Source organism: Salmo salar, chromosome ssa02, assembly GCF_905237065.1.
Source record: "Salmo salar chromosome ssa02, Ssal_v3.1, whole genome shotgun sequence".
NCBI lineage: Eukaryota > Metazoa > Chordata > Actinopteri > Salmoniformes > Salmonidae > Salmo > Salmo salar.
The window spans coordinates 5,428,849-5,448,651 of record NC_059443.1 but is presented as its reverse complement, the minus strand read 5'-3'; the positions used below and the strand labels follow the sequence as shown (position 1 = coordinate 5,448,651).

At 45.7% G+C, this 19,803-nt stretch overlaps 1 pseudogene; it reads right to left on the bottom strand.

The window, feature by feature from the left end:
• Window positions 1-19,803, bottom strand: part of LOC106573090 (collagen alpha-1(XIV) chain-like) — a 263,151-nt pseudogene that overhangs the window by 29,763 nt on the left and 213,585 nt on the right.

Genomic DNA, 19,803 nt, shown 5'->3' with positions numbered 1-19,803 from the left:
TGGTAATTTTTCTCCCACTAAGTTTCAAAGTGCTTTTGTTCTGACTCACAGTCTGTTTAGGAAAGCTTGTCCAAGTCCCCTGTAGTAGAAACACAGTGACTGTTAGAGGTTAATGACCAGCTGGATCGTGTGCTGTCTGTTTTCCTTGGCCAAACACATAAAGCAAATGGATGCATATGTGAGCTAACACATTAGACACCAGAGACAGAAAGCTCTCATGAATATGATGGTCATTTAACGGTTCTGATATCATGCATGTAACTTGGACCACAGTATTTGAGGAGAGAGGTCATTCGCTCTTTTGTGAAACATGGAGTCATGCATCGACTACTTTAACCGCGTGTGTGTGTGTGTGTGTGTGTGTGTGTGTGTGTGTGTGTGTGTGTGTGTGTGTGTGTGTGTGTGTGTGTGTGTGTGTGTGTGTGTGTGTGTGTGTGTGTCAGGTGTAGAGTATATTCCAGGAATAATATGCCAAGAGTGGACACTGGAGGAGAGAGGTGGAGCTCAGTGAGCTCAGTGTGGACCCTAGCTGATCTTCTACCTCTCATCGCCATGACAACCACACTGACAAAACACACACTCACACAGCCAGTCAGACGAGAGCTCTCCTGAGACCCGTGGAAAAGGGCAGCTATGACAAGTGTCTGAACATTTTAGTGGGATGTGACCAGATTACAGTGAAGTATAAGGTTTTACTTAGCAAGAAGAAGATGGGACAGAGAACCTAGGAAACATGAGAGAGGAACCACGAAGGAGACCATAATATGCCATATGGGAGAACTTCTACATGGGAGAGCCACCTGCTTTGAGGCACATAATATGAAACACGAACAGCTGCCACCATATCCATCCACAGAATAGATGCTGACGTTGATAACCCTTATAAAACAGCCACAAACATCTCATATTGTAATCCAAACAAATCCAAGGCTGGAAGTTTCTCACAGGCTAATGACCTTCATGTGTAGAGACAGATGTCTAGCTGGTCACAGGCTAATGACCTTCATGTGTAGAGACAGATATCTAGCTGGTCACAGGCTAATGATCTTCCTGTGCAGAGACAGATATCTAGCTGGTCACAGGCTAATGATCCTCATGTGTAGAGACAGATATCTAGCTGGTCACAGGCTAATGATCTTCATGTGTAGAGACAGATATCTAGCTGGTCACAGGCTAATGATCCTCATGTGTAGAGACAGATATCTAGCTGGTCACAGGCTAATGATCTTCATGTAAAGAGACAGATATCTAGCTGGTCACAGGCTAATGATCTTCCTGTGTAGAGACAGATATCTAGCTGGTCACAGGCTAATGATCTTCATGTAAAGAGACAGATATCTAGCTGGTCACAGGCTAATGATCCTCATGTGTTGAGACAGATATCTAGCTGGTCACAGGCTAATGATCTTCCTGTGTAGAGACAGATATCTAGCTGGTCACAGGCTAATGATCTTCATGTGTAGAGACAGATATCTAGCTGGTCACAGGCTAATGATCTTCCTGTGTAGAGCCAGATATCTAGCTGGTCACAGGCTAATGATCCTCATGTGTAGAGACAGATATCTAGCTGGTCACAGGCTAATGATCTTCATGTAAAGAGACAGATATCTAGCTGGTCACAGGCTAATGATCTTCATGTGTAGAGACAGATATCTAGCTGGTCACAGGCTAATGATCTTCATGTAAAGAGACAGATATCTAGCTGGTCACAGGCTAATGATCTCCATGTAAAGAGACATATATCTAGCTGGTCACAGGCTAATGATCTTCCTGTGTAGAGACAGATATCTAGCTGGTCACAGGCTAATGATCCTCAAGTGTAGAGACAGATATCTAGCTGGTCACAGGCTCATGACCTTCATGTGTAGAGACAGATATCTAGCTGGTCACAGGCTAATGATCTTCATGTAAAGAGACAGATATCTAGCTGGTCACAGGCTAATGATCTTCATGTAAAGAGACAGATATCTAGCTGGTCACAGGCTAATGATCTTCAAGTGTAGAGACAGATATCTAGCTGGTCACAGGCTAATGATCTTCCTGTGTAGAGACAGATATCTAGCTGGTCACAGGCTAATGATCTTCATGTAAAGAGACAGATATCTAGCTGGTCACAGGCTAATGATCTTCATGTGTAGAGACAGATATCTAGCTGGTCACAGGCTAATGATCTTCATGTAAAGAGACAGATATCTAGCTGGTCACAGGCTAATGATCTTCCTGTGTAGAGACAGATATCTAGCTGGTCACAGGCTAATGATCTTCATGTAAAGAGACAGATATCTAGCTGGTCACAGGCTAATGATCTTCCTGTGTAGAGACAGATATCTAGCTAGTCACAGGCTAATGATCTTCCTGTGTAGAGACAGATATCTAGCTGGTCACAGGCTAATGATCCTCATGTGTAGAGACAGATATCTAGCTGGTCACAGGCTAATGATCTTCCTGTGTAGAGCCAGATATCTAGCTGGTCACAGGCTAATGATCCTCATGTGTAGAGACAGATATCTAGCTGGTCACAGGCTAATGATCTTCCTGTGTAGAGACAGATATCTAGCTGGGATCAGGCTGTTGCTGTTTTGATGTGTGGGAAACAGTGAAAGCCTTGGTCTTTCTGTCAGCCACACACACACACATTCTCTCTCGCTCTCTCTGCTGTCCCTCAGGCCTGTGATTTATGGTGTGCTCCAGAGCCAAACGGTGCTTGTCTTTTAGCCCAGGGCTGAAGTGGCTGGATTCAGCTTTATTAACTGTCACCAGGCTCAGGCCATCATCACACCAACAGTTGGCTCATCTCTCTTTATGGTCCTCCGCTCTGCTCCGGGAGGCAGAGGAGACATTATAGACGGAGGTGTTGAAGACACCATAAACAACAGATGGAGACGTTGAAGACACCATAAACAACAGATGGAGACGTTGAAGACACCATAAACAACAGATGGAGACGTTGAAGACACCATAAACAACAGATGGAGACGTTGAAGACACCATAAACAACAGATGGAGACGTTGAAGACACCATAAACAACAGATGGAGACGTTGAAGACACCATAAACAACAGATGGAGACGTTGAAGACACCATAAACAACAGATGGAGACGTTGAAGACACCATAAACAACAGATGGAGACGTTGAAGACACCATAAAACAACAGATGGAGACGTTGAAGACGCCATAAACAACAGATGGAGACGTTGAAGACACCATAAACAACAGATGGAGACGTTGAAGACGCCATAAACAACAGATGGAGACGTTGAAGACGCCATAAACAACAGATGGAGACGTTGAAGACGCCATAAACAACAGATGGAGACGTTGAAGACGCCATAAACAACAGATGGAGGTGTTGAAGACGCCATAAACAACAGATGGAGACGTTGAAGACGCCACAAACAACAGATGGAGGTGTTGAAGACGCCATAAACAACAGATGGAGACGTTGAAGACGCCATAAACAACAGATGGAGGTGTTGAAGACACCATAAACAACAGATGGAGACGTTGAAGACACCATAAACAACAGATGGAGACGTTGAAGACACCATAAACAACAGATGGAGACGTTGAAGACACCATAAACAACAGATGGAGACGTTGAAGACACCATAAACAACAGATGGAGACGTTGAAGACACCATAAACAACAGATGGAGACGTTGAAGACACCATAAACAACAGATGGAGACGTTGAAGACACCATAAACAACAGATGGAGACGTTGAAGACACCATAAACAACAGATGGAGGTGTTGAAGACACCATAAACAACAGATGGAGACGTTGAAGACACCATAAACAACAGATGGAGGCGTTGAAGACACCATAAACAACAGATGGAGACGTTGAAGACACCATAAACAACAGATGGAGGCGTTGAAGACACCATAAACAACAGATGGAGACGTTGAAGACACCATAAACAACAGATGGAGGCGTTGAAGACACCATAAACAACAGATGGAGACGTTGAAGACACCATAAACAACAGATGGAGACGTTGAAGACACCATAAACAACAGATGGAGACGTTGAAGACACCATAAACAACAGATGGAGACGTTGAAGACACCATAAACAACAGATGGAGACGTTGAAGACACCATAAACAACAGATGGAGACGTTGAAGACACCATAAACAACAGATGGAGACGCTGAAGACACCATAAACAACAGATGGAGACGCTGAAGACACCATAAACAACAGATGGAGACGCTGAAGACACCATAAACAACAGATGGAGACGCTGAAGACACCATAAACAACAGATGGAGACGTTGAAGACACCATAAACAACAGATGGAGACGTTGAAGACACCATAAACAACAGATGGAGACGTTGAAGACACCATAAACAACAGATGGAGACGTTGAAGACACCATAAACAACAGATGGAGACGTTGAAGACACCATAAACAACAGATGGAGACGTTGAAGACACCATAAACAACAGATGGAGACGTTGAAGACACCATAAACAACAGATGGAGACGTTGAAGACACCATAAACAACAGATGGAGACGTTGAAGACACCATAAACAACAGATGGAGACGTTGAAGACACCATAAACAACAGATGGAGACGTTGAAGACACCATAAACAACAGATGGAGACGTTGAAGACACCATAAACAACAGATGGAGGCGTTGAAGACACCATAAACAACAGATGGAGACGTTGAAGACACCATAAACAACAGATGGAGGCGTTGAAGACACCATAAACAACAGATGGAGACGTTGAAGACACCATAAACAACAGATGGAGGCGTTGAAGACACCATAAACAACAGATGGAGACGTTGAAGACACCATAAACAACAGATGGAGACGTTGAAGACACCATAAACAACAGATGGAGACGTTGAAGACACCATAAACAACAGATGGAGACGCTGAAGACACCATAAACAACAGATGGAGACGTTGAAGACACCATAAACAACAGATGGAGACGTTGAAGACACCATAAACAACAGATGGAGACGCTGAAGACACCATAAACAACAGATGGAGACGTTGAAGACACCATAAACAACAGATGGAGACGCTGAAGACACCATAAACAACAGATGGAGACGCTGAAGACACCATAAACAACAGATGGAGACGCTGAAGACACCATAAACAACAGATGGAGACGTTGAAGACACCATAAACAACAGATGGAGACGTTGAAGACACCATAAACAACAGATGGAGACGTTGAAGACACCATAAACAACAGATGGAGACGTTGAAGACACCATAAACAACAGATGGAGACGTTGAAGACACCATAAACAACAGATGGAGACGTTGAAGACACCATAAACAACAGATGGAGACGTTGAAGACACCATAAACAACAGATGGAGACGTTGAAGACACCATAAACAACAGATGGAGACGTTGAAGACACCATAAACAACAGATGGAGACGTTGAAGACACCATAAACAACAGATGGAGACGTTGAAGACACCATAAACAACAGATGGAGACGTTGAAGACACCATAAACAACAGATGGAGACGTTGAAGACACCATAAACAACAGATGGAGACGTTGAAGACACCATAAACAACAGATGGAGACGTTGAAGACACCATAAACAACAGATGGAGACGTTGAAGACACCATAAACAACAGATGGAGACGTTGAAGACACCATAAACAACAGATGGAGACGTTGAAGACACCATAAAACAACAGATGGAGACGTTGAAGACACCATAAACAACAGATGGAGACGTTGAAGACACCATAAACAACAGATGGAGGTGTTGAAGACACCATAAACAACAGATGGAGACGTTGAAGACGCCATAAACAACAGATGGAGACGTTGAAGACACCATAAACAACAGATGGAGACGTTGAAGACGCCATAAACAACAGATGGAGGCGTTGAAGACGCCATAAACAACAGATGGAGACGTTGAAGACGCCACAAACAACAGATGGAGGTGTTGAAGACGCCATAAACAACAGATGGAGACGTTGAAGACGCCACAAACAACAGATGGAGGTGTTGAAGACACCATAAACAACAGATGGAGACGTTGAAGACACCATAAACAACAGATGGAGACGTTGAAGACACCATAAACAACAGATGGAGACGTTGAAGACACCATAAACAACAGATGGAGACGTTGAAGACACCATAAACAACAGATGGAGACGTTGAAGACACCATAAACAACAGATGGAGACGTTGAAGACACCATAAACAACAGATGGAGACGTTGAAGACACCATAAACAACAGATGGAGACGTTGAAGACACCATAAACAACAGATGGAGGCGTTGAAGACACCATAAACAACAGATGGAGACGTTGAAGACACCATAAACAACAGATGGAGGCGTTGAAGACACCATAAACAACAGATGGAGACGTTGAAGACACCATAAACAACAGATGGAGGTGTTGAAGACACCATAAACAACAGATGGAGACGTTGAAGACACCATAAACAACAGATGGAGACGTTGAAGACACCATAAACAACAGATGGAGACGTTGAAGACACCATAAACAACAGATGGAGACGCTGAAGACACCATAAACAACAGATGGAGACGTTGAAGACACCATAAACAACAGATGAAGACGTTGAAGACAACAGATGGAGACGCTGAAGACACCATAAACAACAGATGGAGACGTTGAAGACACCATAAACAACAGATGGAGACGCTGAAGACACCATAAACAACAGATGGAGACGCTGAAGACACCATAAACAACAGATGGAGACGCTGAAGACACCATAAACAACAGATGGAGACGCTGAAGACACCATAAACAACAGATGGAGACGTTGAAGACACCATAAACAACAGATGGAGACGTTGAAGACACCATGAACAACAGATGGAGACGTTGAAGACACCATAAACAACAGATGGAGACGCTGAAGACACCATAAACAACAGATGAAGACGTTGAAGACACCATAAACAACAGATGGAGACGTTGAAGACACCATAAACAACAGATGGAGACGTTGAAGACACCATAAACAACAGATGGAGACGTTGAAGACACCATAAACAACAGATGGAGACGTTGAAGACACCATAAACAACAGATGGAGACGTTGAAGACACCATAAACAACAGATGGAGACGTTGAAGACACCATAAACAACAGATGGAGACGTTGAAGACACCATAAACAACAGATGGAGACGTTGAAGACACCATAAACAACAGATGGAGGCGTTGAAGACACCATAAACAACAGATGGAGACGTTGAAGACACCGTAAACAACAGATGGAGACGTTGAAGACACCATAAACAACAGATGGAGACGTTGAAGACACCATAAACAACAGATGGAGGTGTTGAAGACACCACAAACAACAGATGGAGACGTTGAAGACACCATAAACAACAGATGGAGACGTTGAAGACACCATAAACAACAGATGAAGACGTTGAAGACACCATAAACAACAGATGGAGACGCTGAAGACACCATAAACAACAGATGGAGACGTTGAAGACACCATAAACAACAGATGAAGACGTTGAAGACACCATAAACAACAGATGGAGACGCTGAAGACACCATAAACAACAGATGGAGACGTTGAAGACACCATAAACAACAGATGGAGACGTTGAAGACACCATAAACAACAGATGGAGACGTTGAAGACACCATAAACAACAGATGGAGACGTTGAAGACACCATAAACAACAGATGGAGACGTTGAAGACACCATAAACAACAGATGGAGACGTTGAAGACACCATAAACAACAGATGGAGACGTTGAAGACACCATAAACAACAGATGGAGACGTTGAAGACACCATAAACAACAGATGGAGGCGTTGAAGACACCATAAACAACAGATGGAGACGTTGAAGACACCGTAAACAACAGATGGAGACGTTGAAGACACCATAAACAACAGATGGAGACGTTGAAGACACCATAAACAACAGATGGAGGTGTTGAAGACACCATAAACAACAGATGGAGACGTTGAAGACACCATAAACAACAGATGGAGGTGTTGAAGACACCATAAACAACAGATGGAGACGTTGAAGACACCATAAACAACAGATGGAGACGTTGAAGACACCATAAACAACAGATGAAGACGTTGAAGACACCATAAACAACAGATGGAGACGCTGAAGACACCATAAACAACAGATGGAGACGTTGAAGACACCATAAACAACAGATGAAGACGTTGAAGACACCATAAACAACAGATGGAGACGCTGAAGACACCATAAACAACAGATGGAGACGTTGAAGACACCATAAACAACAGATGGAGACGCTGAAGACACCATAAACAACAGATGGAGACGCTGAAGACACCATAAACAACAGATGGAGACGCTGAAGACACCATAAATAACAGATGGAGACGTTGAAGACACCATAAACAACAGATGGAGACGTTGAAGACACCATAAACAACAGATGGAGACGTTGAAGACACCATAAACAACAGATGAAGACGTTGAAGACACCATAAACAACAGATGGAGACGTTGAAGACACCATAAACAACAGATGGAGACGTTGAAGACACCATAAACAACAGATGGAGACGTTGAAGACACCATAAACAACAGATGGAGACGTTGAAGACACCATAAACAACAGATGGAGACGTTGAAGACACCATAAACAACAGATGGAGACGTTGAAGACACCATAAACAACAGATGGAGACGTTGAAGACACCATAAACAACAGATGGAGACGTTGAAGACACCATAAACAACAGATGGAGACGTTGAAGACACCATAAACAACAGATGGAGGCGTTGAAGACACCATAAACAACAGATGGAGACGTTGAAGACACCATAAACAACAGATGGAGGTGTTGAAGACACCATAAACAACAGATGGAGACGTTGAAGACACCATAAACAACAGATGGAGGTGTTGAAGACACCATAAACAACAGATGGAGACGTTGAAGACACCATAAACAACAGATGGAGACGTTGAAGACACCATAAACAACAGATGAAGACGTTGAAGACACCATAAACAACAGATGGAGACGCTGAAGACACCATAAACAACAGATGGAGACGTTGAAGACACCATAAACAACAGATGAAGACGTTGAAGACACCATAAACAACAGATGGAGACGCTGAAGACACCATAAACAACAGATGGAGACGTTGAAGACACCATAAACAACAGATGGAGACGCTGAAGACACCATAAACAACAGATGGAGACGCTGAAGACACCATAAACAACAGATGGAGACGCTGAAGACACCATAAATAACAGATGGAGACGTTGAAGACACCATAAACAACAGATGGAGACGTTGAAGACACCATAAACAACAGATGGAGACGCTGAAGACACCATAAACAACAGATGAAGACGTTGAAGACACCATAAACAACAGATGGAGACGTTGAAGACACCATAAACAACAGATGGAGACGTTGAAGACACCATAAACAACAGATGGAGACGTTGAAGACACCATAAACAACAGATGGAGACGTTGAAGACACCATAAACAACAGATGGAGACGTTGAAGACACCATAAACAACAGATGGAGACGTTGAAGACACCATAAACAACAGATGGAGACGTTGAAGATACCATAAACAACAGATGGAGGTGTTGAAGACACCATAAACAACAGATGGAGACGTTGAAGACACCATAAACAACAGATGGAGACGTTGAAGACACCATAAACAACAGATGGAGGTGTTGAAGACACCATAAACAACAGATGGAGACGTTGAAGACACCATAAACAACAGATGGAGACGTTGAATATTCTTCCATTTCAGGGATGTACAGTACAGTGGACATTGTGTAGGAAGACCATGGAAGGTTCCTCAATATGGAACCATTGACAGGTAGAGGACAGGAAACGTTGGCCCAAGCAAATCTTGTCGTAACCTGATCAACTTCTTTCAACAGACCTGGGTGGTCTGATGTTGAGCCAATCAACCAGTCAAGGGTTTGAATATCAGGTAGTTTACTTACAGGTGGTCCCTGGTCTCCCAGGGGTCCAGGAGATCCACTTCCACCAGGGGCCCCGGGGGCCCCAGGACTGCCCTGGTAGAGAGACAAATGATCAAGGATGAAATAATAAACTACATGTTAAGTCAACTTATGCACATTTCATGCATGGATATGAATTGGAATTGAACCGTAATATTTGTAGAGAGAGAGAGAGAGAGGAAAGGGATTACAGCAGTACTTACAACGGGCCCTGTAGTACCCTGCTGTCCTTGTGGTCCATCCTTCCCAGGCAGGCCCTTAGAACAGAACAGACAGGATCAACACATAAACTACTGCTTTCCCAGGCAGTCTCTTAGAGCAGAACAGACAGGATCAACACATAAACTACTGCTTTCCCAGGCAGTCTCTTAGAGCAGAACAGACAGGATCAACACATAAACTACTGCTTTCCCAGGCAGTCTCTTAGAGCAGAACAGACAGGATCAACACATAAACTACTGCTTTCCCAGGCAGTCTCTTAGAGCAGAACAGACAGGATCAACACATAAACTACTGCTTTCCCAGGCAGTCTCTTAGAGCAGAACAGACAGGATCAACACATAAACTACTGCACTTTATACAGTTAGTAGTAGTCTGAACACTGAACATAACCTCCCATTATCAAAACACCAATGAATTCTGCAGAGACCCTTCGTTAAAACCAAATAGCCTGGAATCCTCCAGAACAACACTAATGATAATGGTAGGATAATGTGTACAGTAAGAGTAAGCTAGTCAGCTCTTAAATGGTTTGTTATGTTTGTCTGGCTGTCCTCTGGCTGACCTCTGGCTGACCTCTGGGAGCTGGCAACGGTATCCACACTTACAGTGACAAACTGTAAGAGTCCGTGAGATACTGTAATCAACCCACCAGGCTTATTCTAAAGCTTTCAGACACACAGATGAATGGGTCAAGTAGGAAAACAGGTGAGAAGGCATTATGGTGCTAGTCTGGTATTCAAACTAAATATCGCTCCATTTCATGAGTTGTTTCATAACAGTGAAACAGAGTGATATTCACTTTGTATTCCAGGCTATTATGGTGCTAGTCTGGTATACAAACTAAATATCGCTCCATTTCATGAGTTGTTTCATAACAGTGAAACAGAGTGATATTCACTTTGTATTCCAGGCTATTATGGTGCTAGTCTGGTATTCAAACTAAATATCGCTCCATTTCATGAGTTGTTTCATAACAGTGAAACAGAGTGATATTCACTTTGTATTCCAGGCTATTATGGTGCTAGTCTGGTATTCAAACTAAATATCGCTCCATTTCATGAGTTGTTTCATAACAGTGAAACAGAGTGATATTCACTTTGTATTCCAGGCTATTATGGTGCTAGTCTGGTATTCAAACTAAATATCGCTCCAGTTTCATAACAGTGAAACAGAGTGATATTCACTTTGTATTCCAGGCTATTATGGTGCTGTACGTCCTGATATACTTAGGTTTTTTGTATTGTATTTGGTCAGGACGGCAGTTATGATGGTATAGTGGGGGTGGGGTAGGTTCTAGGGTATTTCTATGTGGAGTTTAGTGAGTGTATGTTTGTTTGGTTAATTGGGGGGGACAGTTGAAGGCAGGTGTTGTCTATCTGCCTTTGATTGAGAGTCCCATATAGTGGGGTGTGTTTGTGTTTGATTTTTGTGGGTAATTGTAATTTTGCACTGTGTTTCGTTCACCTGTGAAACTGTCACCTTTCTCCTCTGCGATTTTGTGTGTTTCCATCTAAAATAAATATGATGTGGAACAGTCAACCTGCTGCGTATGCATCGAGTGATTTCGACATATCTTCCGATGAGGGAGAATACGAGGAACGTGACAGGTGCAGCATGCCTGGTGGTGTGAACTCCAGTCCATGATTCAACTGAGGACAATCCCAGATCTGCTTACATAGCAGTTCAACGCGATTAAATAAAGATAGAATTACATAATCATTTGGATTGGAGTGAACATGAATAACGCACAATCTGTCATGACATGGTTTTAACTTCCAAAAGTTAAGTTGTCATTTTCAATTTCCTTGTAAATTGCCAGAGTGATACCAACAACCATGTGCCTGTCCTTGCTTCAAAACGTCATGTCTATCAAGGTTCACATCACCACTAAATGGACGCTTGACTGGAATTTTTTATTTTATTTTTATTTCACTTTTACTTAACTAGGCAAGTCAGTTAAGAACAAATTCTTATTTTACAATGACAGCCTACCCCGGCCAAACTCGGACGATGCTGGACCAATTGTGCACCGCCCTATGGGACTCCCAATCACGTCCGGGTGTCTGTAGTGACGCCTCTAGCACTGAGATGCAGTGCCTTAGACCGCTGAACCAGGGTCTGTAGTGACGCCTCTAGCACTGAGATGCAGAGCCTTAGACCGCTGAACCAGGGTCTGTAGTGACGCCTCTAGCACTGAGATGCAGAGCCTTAGACCGCTGAACCAGGGTCTGTAGTGACGCCTCTAGCACTGAGATGCAGAGCCTTAGACCGCTGAGCCAGGGTCTGTAGTGACGCCTCTAGCACTGAGATGCAGAGCCTTAGACCGCTGAACCAGGGTCTGTAGTGACGCCTCTAGCACTGAGATGCAGAGCCTTAGACCGCTGAACCAGGGTCTGTAGTGACGCCTCTAGCACTGAGATGCAGAGCCTTAGACCGCTGAACCAGGGTCTGTAGTGACGCCTCTAGCACTGAGATGCAGAGCCTTAGACCGCTGAACCAGGGTCTGTAGTGACGCCTCTAGCACTGAGATGCAGAGTCTTAGACCGCTGAACCAGGGTCTGTAGTGACGCCTCTAGCACTGAGATGCAGAGCCTTAGACCGCTGAACCAGGGTCTGTAGTGACGCCTCTAGCACTGAGATGCAGTGCCTTAGACCGCTGAACCAGGGTCTGTAGTGACGCCTCTAGCACTGAGATGCAGTGCCTTAGACCGCTGAACCAGGGTCTGTAGTGACGCCTCTAGCACTGAGATGCAGAGCCTTAGACCGCTGCGCCACTCGGGAGCCCCATTGAACCGACTGAAAGTTGCACCACAACCCAAGGAGTGTTGCAGGACAAGCCAATTAGAGAAAGTGTTCCTCATGGGCACATAACCAACACAAATCCTCATCTATGACCTATGGCTTGTCTTTTCTATGGTTTTCTGTAGTTCAGCATGGCTGCTTCCAAGCCCATTCTCTCTGCCAGAGTGGGACGACCAGTCCCCCAGTGTGGGAGTCAACCCCCAGTCAAGCCGTAAACACCTCCCAGTAAAACCTCATAACGAGGCTCTAGAGTGAGGCCTTCTGAAGGTCATGTAGCTGGAGGAGGGGCCAGAAAGCAGGGCTGGAGATGGAATGGGGACTAGTGAAAGCCAAGAGGGGCTGTGGAGTGGGGCTGGAGTTGGGCATAGGGGCTCCTCCATAAAGAACAGCAGACCCAGAACTGTGGTTTATCACCCTGGAGAATAAAGAAAAGCAAGCCACTTTCTGTCCAAATACAGTGTCAACTAACTGTGTCAAACTGCAATTATGTAATAATTAGGTAAATTAAACACAAAAATGGGACCTAATCCAAAGGAATAATGGCTAAGGAAATCCCTGGTCTTGTTTAGTCACAGATAGTTAATTGAGAGAAGAAGGCTATCATGATTAATGATGTCCTGTGTTACTCTAACTGATTCCCAAGAGGAGGCTATTGTTTTTCTGTTCTGATCTCTCTTGGCATCAGATGTTCCAAACACAGATGGCTCTCTACATCCACAGCAGCATGGTTCTGAGGTGTACCGTTACATATATTCCATCAGAGTCTTTGGCAACTGGACAATATTACAGGGAATGAACCAATCAGGCACTGTCATTTACAGTACAGTAAAGTGTTCCATTCTTCATGAAAATTACTCTTAAGGTGATTTGTAACATTTTAGCTGTAAGCATCATCATCGTCACCATCATTATCCATGTCATGTATACATCTAGATAACAGTGTTGACCCCTGAGATATGATTTTAGAAAACCTTAGAGGATCTTGGGAGTTGTCAGCTTATGGCTGTCGTTGAGGAGCCATGAGTGGATAACAAGATGGAGATTCTATATCACTTTATACTAGTGTTTTCTTTTCCATATCTGTTGGATCAGTGCAGAAGCTTGTGTGATACTAAAGCAGATTCTGATGAGATATACTGTAAGTGGAAAAGTGAAAATCATATGGTAACATCGTTGGGAATTAGTTGACTTAATGTCAGGTAAGTTGACCCGAAAACCGTTCTGTTGCTGTAGCAGCCTGTGTTGCTTTCGTCAGTCTTTGGGATAAAAATGTGGATTATGAAGGTTCGATATCTCATAACTCATTTATTTACAACACATTTATTTAAGTGCTGTGTCAGAGTATGAGCGATGAAATGGGTTCATAGGGAAATCAAAACAGCATTCGGTTAACATCTCGTGAGCTTTAAGCCAGTGATTTAAAGCATCATGAAATAAAAACGTCAGTGTTATGTTCCTGTGAGGAAGGAAACAGAATTACGGGCTTCAAAAGATGAAGGGAAAAAAATGATTTGGCTTTAATATTCAAATTGAGCTAAAGAGCTCAGGGCGCTCAGGCTTTGAACAGATCATACGAACAGAATATACATACAATACATAATACAAATAATTAATCTGTAAGTCAAACAACATGAATAGACTGTTACCCTCTGTCCAACTGGTCCATCTCTTCCTGGTCCGCCAGGAGATCCACTAATACCCTGCAAACAAAATAACAAAATACAGAGTCAAAGTGATTTACAACATGAGAAACCTTATTAATTCAGCTCTGAATGGTCAACATCTCATTTACAAGATGAGAAACCTTATTAATTCAGGTCTGAATGGTCAACATCTCATTTACAAGATGAGAAACTTATTAATTCAGGTCTGAATGGTCAACATCTCATTTACAAGATGAGAAACCTTATTAATTCAGCTCTGAATGGTCAACATCTCATTTACAAGATGAGAAACCTTATTAATTCAGGTCTGAATGGTCAACATCTCATATACAAGATGAGAAACCTTATTAATTCAGGTCTGAATGGTGAACATCTCATTTACAACATGAGAAACCTTATTAATTCAGGTCTGAATGGTGAACATCTCAACACCTGCCAAAGCTCTGCTGTGTGTATCCAGTCTCCTACAACTCACCCAGCCCATTCCAAACATAATTATAACTTAGCTATGAGGTTATAAAATATGTATCTTTTGCCACAACTTTACAAGAGTGGTCGTAAAGCATATCAATGAAAGGTGGGGATGTTATGCAGAGGAGAGTAGTGGAGAGGAGAGGAGTGTGATTAATGTTGTGCTGTAAGACCAGATCCTGGCACAAACAACCACCAGCCCTGAAATCTTCCCTGTCAGCTATACACACACACACACACACACACACACACACACACACACACACACACACACACACACACACACACACACACACACACACACACACACACACACACACACACACACACACACAGTCCCCATCCTGGCCCTGAGAGATGTGGTAATGGCAATGAAGAGAGAGGCAGAGAGCAGAGGCAGAGAGCAGAAGCAGCAAGGCCAACAGATTAAGTGTTCATATTTCTCTACCAGACCCAACCAGTCACTCTGGTCCTCTCTACCAGACCCAACCAGTAACTCTGGTCCTCTCTACCACCAGCCAGATCTTACCAGTCACTCTGGTCCTCTCTACCACCAGCCAGATCTTACCAGTCACTCTGGTCCTCTCTACCACCAGCCAGATCTTACCAGTCACTCTGGTCCTCTCTACCACCAGCCAGATCTTACCAGTCACTCTGGTCCTCTCTACCACCAGCCAGATCTTACCAGTCACTCTGGTCCTCTCTACCACCAGCCAGATCTTACCAGTCACTCTGGTCCTCTCTACCACCAGCCAGATCTTACCAGTCACTCTGGTCCTCTCTACCACCAGCCAGATCTTACCAGTCACTCTGGTCCTCTCTACCACCAGCCAGATCTTACCAGTCACTCTGGTCCTCTCTACCACCAGCCAGACCTTACCAGTCACTCTGGTCCTCTCTACCACCAGCCAGATCTTACCAGTCACTCTGGTCCTCTCTACCACCAGCCAGAACTTACAAGTCACTCTGGTCCTCTCTACCACCAGCCAGATCTTACCAGTCACTCTGGTCCTCTCTACCACCAGCCAGACCTTACCAGTCACTCTGGTCCTCTCTACCACCAGCCAGACCTTACCAGTCACTCTGGTCCTCTCTATCACCAGCCGGATCTTACCAGTCACTCTGGTCCTCTCTACCACCAGCCAGATCTTACCAGTCACTCTGGTCCTCTCTACCACCAGCCAGACCTTACCAGTCACTCTGGTCCTCTCTACCACCAGCCAGATCTTACCAGTCACTCTGGTCCTCTCTACCACCAGCCAGACCTTACCAGTCACTCTGGTCCTCTCTACCACCAGCCAGATCTTACCAGTCACTCTGGTCCTCTCTACCACCAGCCAGATCTTACCAGTCACTCTGGTCCTCTCTACCACCAGCCAGACCTTACCAGTCACTCTGGTCCTCTCTACCACCAGCCAGATCTTACCAGTCACTCTGGTCCTCTCTACCACCAGCCAGATCTTACCAGTCACTCTGGTCCTCTCTACCACCAGCCAGACCTTACCAGTCACTCTGGTCCTCTCTACCACCAGCCAGATCTTACCAGTCACTCTGGTCCTCTCTACCACCAGCCAGATCTTACCAGTCACTCTGGTCCTCTCTACCACCAGCCAGACCTTACCAGTCACTCTGGTCCTCTCTATCACCAGCCAGATCTTACCAGTCACTCTGGTCCTCTCTACCACCAGCCAGATCTTACCAGTCACTCTGGTCCTCTCTACCACCAGCCAGATCTTACCAGTCACTCTGGTCCTCTCTACCACCAGCCAGATCTTACCAGTCACTCTGGTCCTCTCTACCACCAGCCAGACCTTACCAGTCACTCTGGTCCTCTCTACCACCAGCCAGACCTTACCAGTCACTCTGGTCCTCTCTACCACCAGCCAGACCTTACCAGTCACTCTGGTCCTCTCTACCACCAGCCAGACCTTACCAGTCACTCTGGTCCTCTCTACCACCAGCCAGATCTTACCAGTCACTCTGGTCCTCTCTACCACCAGCCAGATCTTACCAGTCACTCTGGTCCTCTCTACCACCAGCCAGACCTTACCAGTCACTCTGGTCCTCTCTACCACCAGCCAGACCTTACCAGTCACTCTGGTCCTCTCTACCACCAGCCAGATCTTACCAGTCACTCTGGTCCTCTCTACCACCAGCCAGATCTTACCAGTCACTCTGGTCCTCTCTACCACCAGCCAGATCTTACCAGTCACTCTGGTCCTCTCTACCACCAGCCAGACCTTACCAGTCACTCTGGTCCTCTCTACCACCAGCCAGATCTTACCAGTCACTCTGGTCCTCTCTACCACCAGCCAGAACTTACCAGTCACTCTGGTCCTCTCTACCACCAGCCAGACCTTACCAGTCACTCTGGTCCTCTCTACCACCAGCCAGATCTTACCAGTCACTCTGGTCCTCTCTACCACCAGCCAGATCTTACCAGTCACTCTGGTCCTCTCTACCACCAGCCAGACCCTACCAGTCACTCTGGTCCTCTCTACCACCAGCCAGATCTTACCAGTCACTCTGGTCCTCTCTACCACCAGCCGGATCTTACCAGTCACTCTGGTCCTCTCTACCACCAGCCAGATCTTACCAGTCACTCTGGTCCTCTCTACCACCAGCCAGACCCTACCAGTCACTCTGGTCCTCTCTACCACCAGCCAGATCTTACCAGTCACTCTGGTCCTCTCTACCACCAGCCAGATCTTACCAGTCACTCTGGTCCTCTCTACCACCAGCCAGACCCTACCAGTCACTCTGGTCCTCTCTACCACCAGCCAGATCTTACCAGTCACTCTGGTCCTCTCTACCACCAGCCAGATCTTACCAGTCACTCTGGTCCTCTCTACCACCAGCCAGATCTTACCAGTCACTCTGGTCCTCTCTACCACCAGCCAGATCTTACCAGTCACTCTGGTCCTCTCTACCACCAGCCAGACCTTACCAGTCACTCTGGTCCTCTCTACCACCAGCCAGATCTTACCAGTCACTCTGGTCCTCTCTACCACCAGCCAGATCTTACCAGTCACTCTGGTCCTCTCTACCACCAGCCAGACCCAACCAGTCACTCTGGTCCTCTCTACCACCAGCCAGATCTTACCAGTCACTCTGGTCCTCTCTATCACCAGCCAGATCTTACCAGTCACTCTGGTCCTCTCTACCACCAGCCAGACCTTACCAGTCACTCTGGTCCTCTCTACCACCAGCCAGACCTTACCAGTCACTCTGGTCCTCTCTACCACCAGCCAGATCTTACCAGTCACTCTGGTCCTCTCTACCACCAGCCAGATCTTACCAGTCACTCTGGTCCTCTCTACCACCAGCCAGACCTTACCAGTCACTCTGGTCCTCTCTACCACCAGCCAGATCTTACCAGTCACTCTGGTCCTCTCTACCACCAGCCAGATCTTACCAGTCACTCTGGTCCTCTCTACCACCAGCCAGATCTTACCAGTCACTCTGGTCCTCTCTACCATCAGCCAGATCTTACCAGTCACTCTGGTCCTCTCTACCACCAGCCAGACCTTACCAGTCACTCTGGTCCTCTCTATCACCAGCCAGATCTTACCAGTCACTCTGGTCCTCTCTACCACCAGCCAGACCTTACCAGTCACTCTGGTCCTCTCTACCACCAGCCAGACCCCACCAGTCACTCTGGTCCTCTCTACCACCAGCCAGACCCAACCAGTCACTCTGGTCCTCTCTACCACCAGCCAGATCTTACCAGTCACTCTGGTCCTCTCTACCACCAGCCAGATCTTACCAGTCACTCTGGTCCTCTCTACCACCAGCCAGATCTTACCAGTCACTCTGGTCCTCTCTACCACCAGCCAGATCTTACCAGTCACTCTGGTCCTCTCTACCACCAGCCAGATCTTACCAGTCACTCTGGTCCTCTCTACCACCAGCCAGACCTTACCAGTCACTCTGGTCCTCTCTACCACCAGCCAGATCTTACCAGTCACTCTGGTCCTCTCTACCACCAGCCAGATCTTACCAGTCACTCTGGTCCTCTCTACCACCAGCCAGACCTTACCAGTCACTCTGGTCCTCTCTACCACCAGCCAGACCTTACCAGTCACTCTGGTCCTCTCTACCACCAGCCAGATCTTACCAGTCACTCTGGTCCTCTCTACCACCAGCCAGATCTTACCAGTCACTCTGGTCCTCTCTACCACCAGCCAGACCTTACCAGTCACTCTGGTCCTCTCTACCACCAGCCAGATCTTACCAGTCACTCTGGTCCTCTCTACCACCAGCCAGACCTTACCAGTCACTCTGGTCCTCTCTATCACCAGCCAGATCTTACCAGTCACTCTGGTCCTCTCTACCACCAGCCAGACCTTACCAGTCACTCTGGTCCTCTCTACCACCAGCCAGACCTTACCAGTCACTCTGGTCCTCTCTACCACCAGCCAGACCTTACCAGTCACTCTGGTCCTCTCTACCACCAGCCAGACCTTACCAGTCACTCTGGTCCTCTCTACCACCAGCCAGACCTTACCAGTCACTCTGGTCCTCTCTACCACCAGCCAGACCTTACCAGTCACTCTGGTCCTCTCTACCACCAGCCAGATCCTACCAGTCACTCTGGTCCTCTCTACCACCAGCC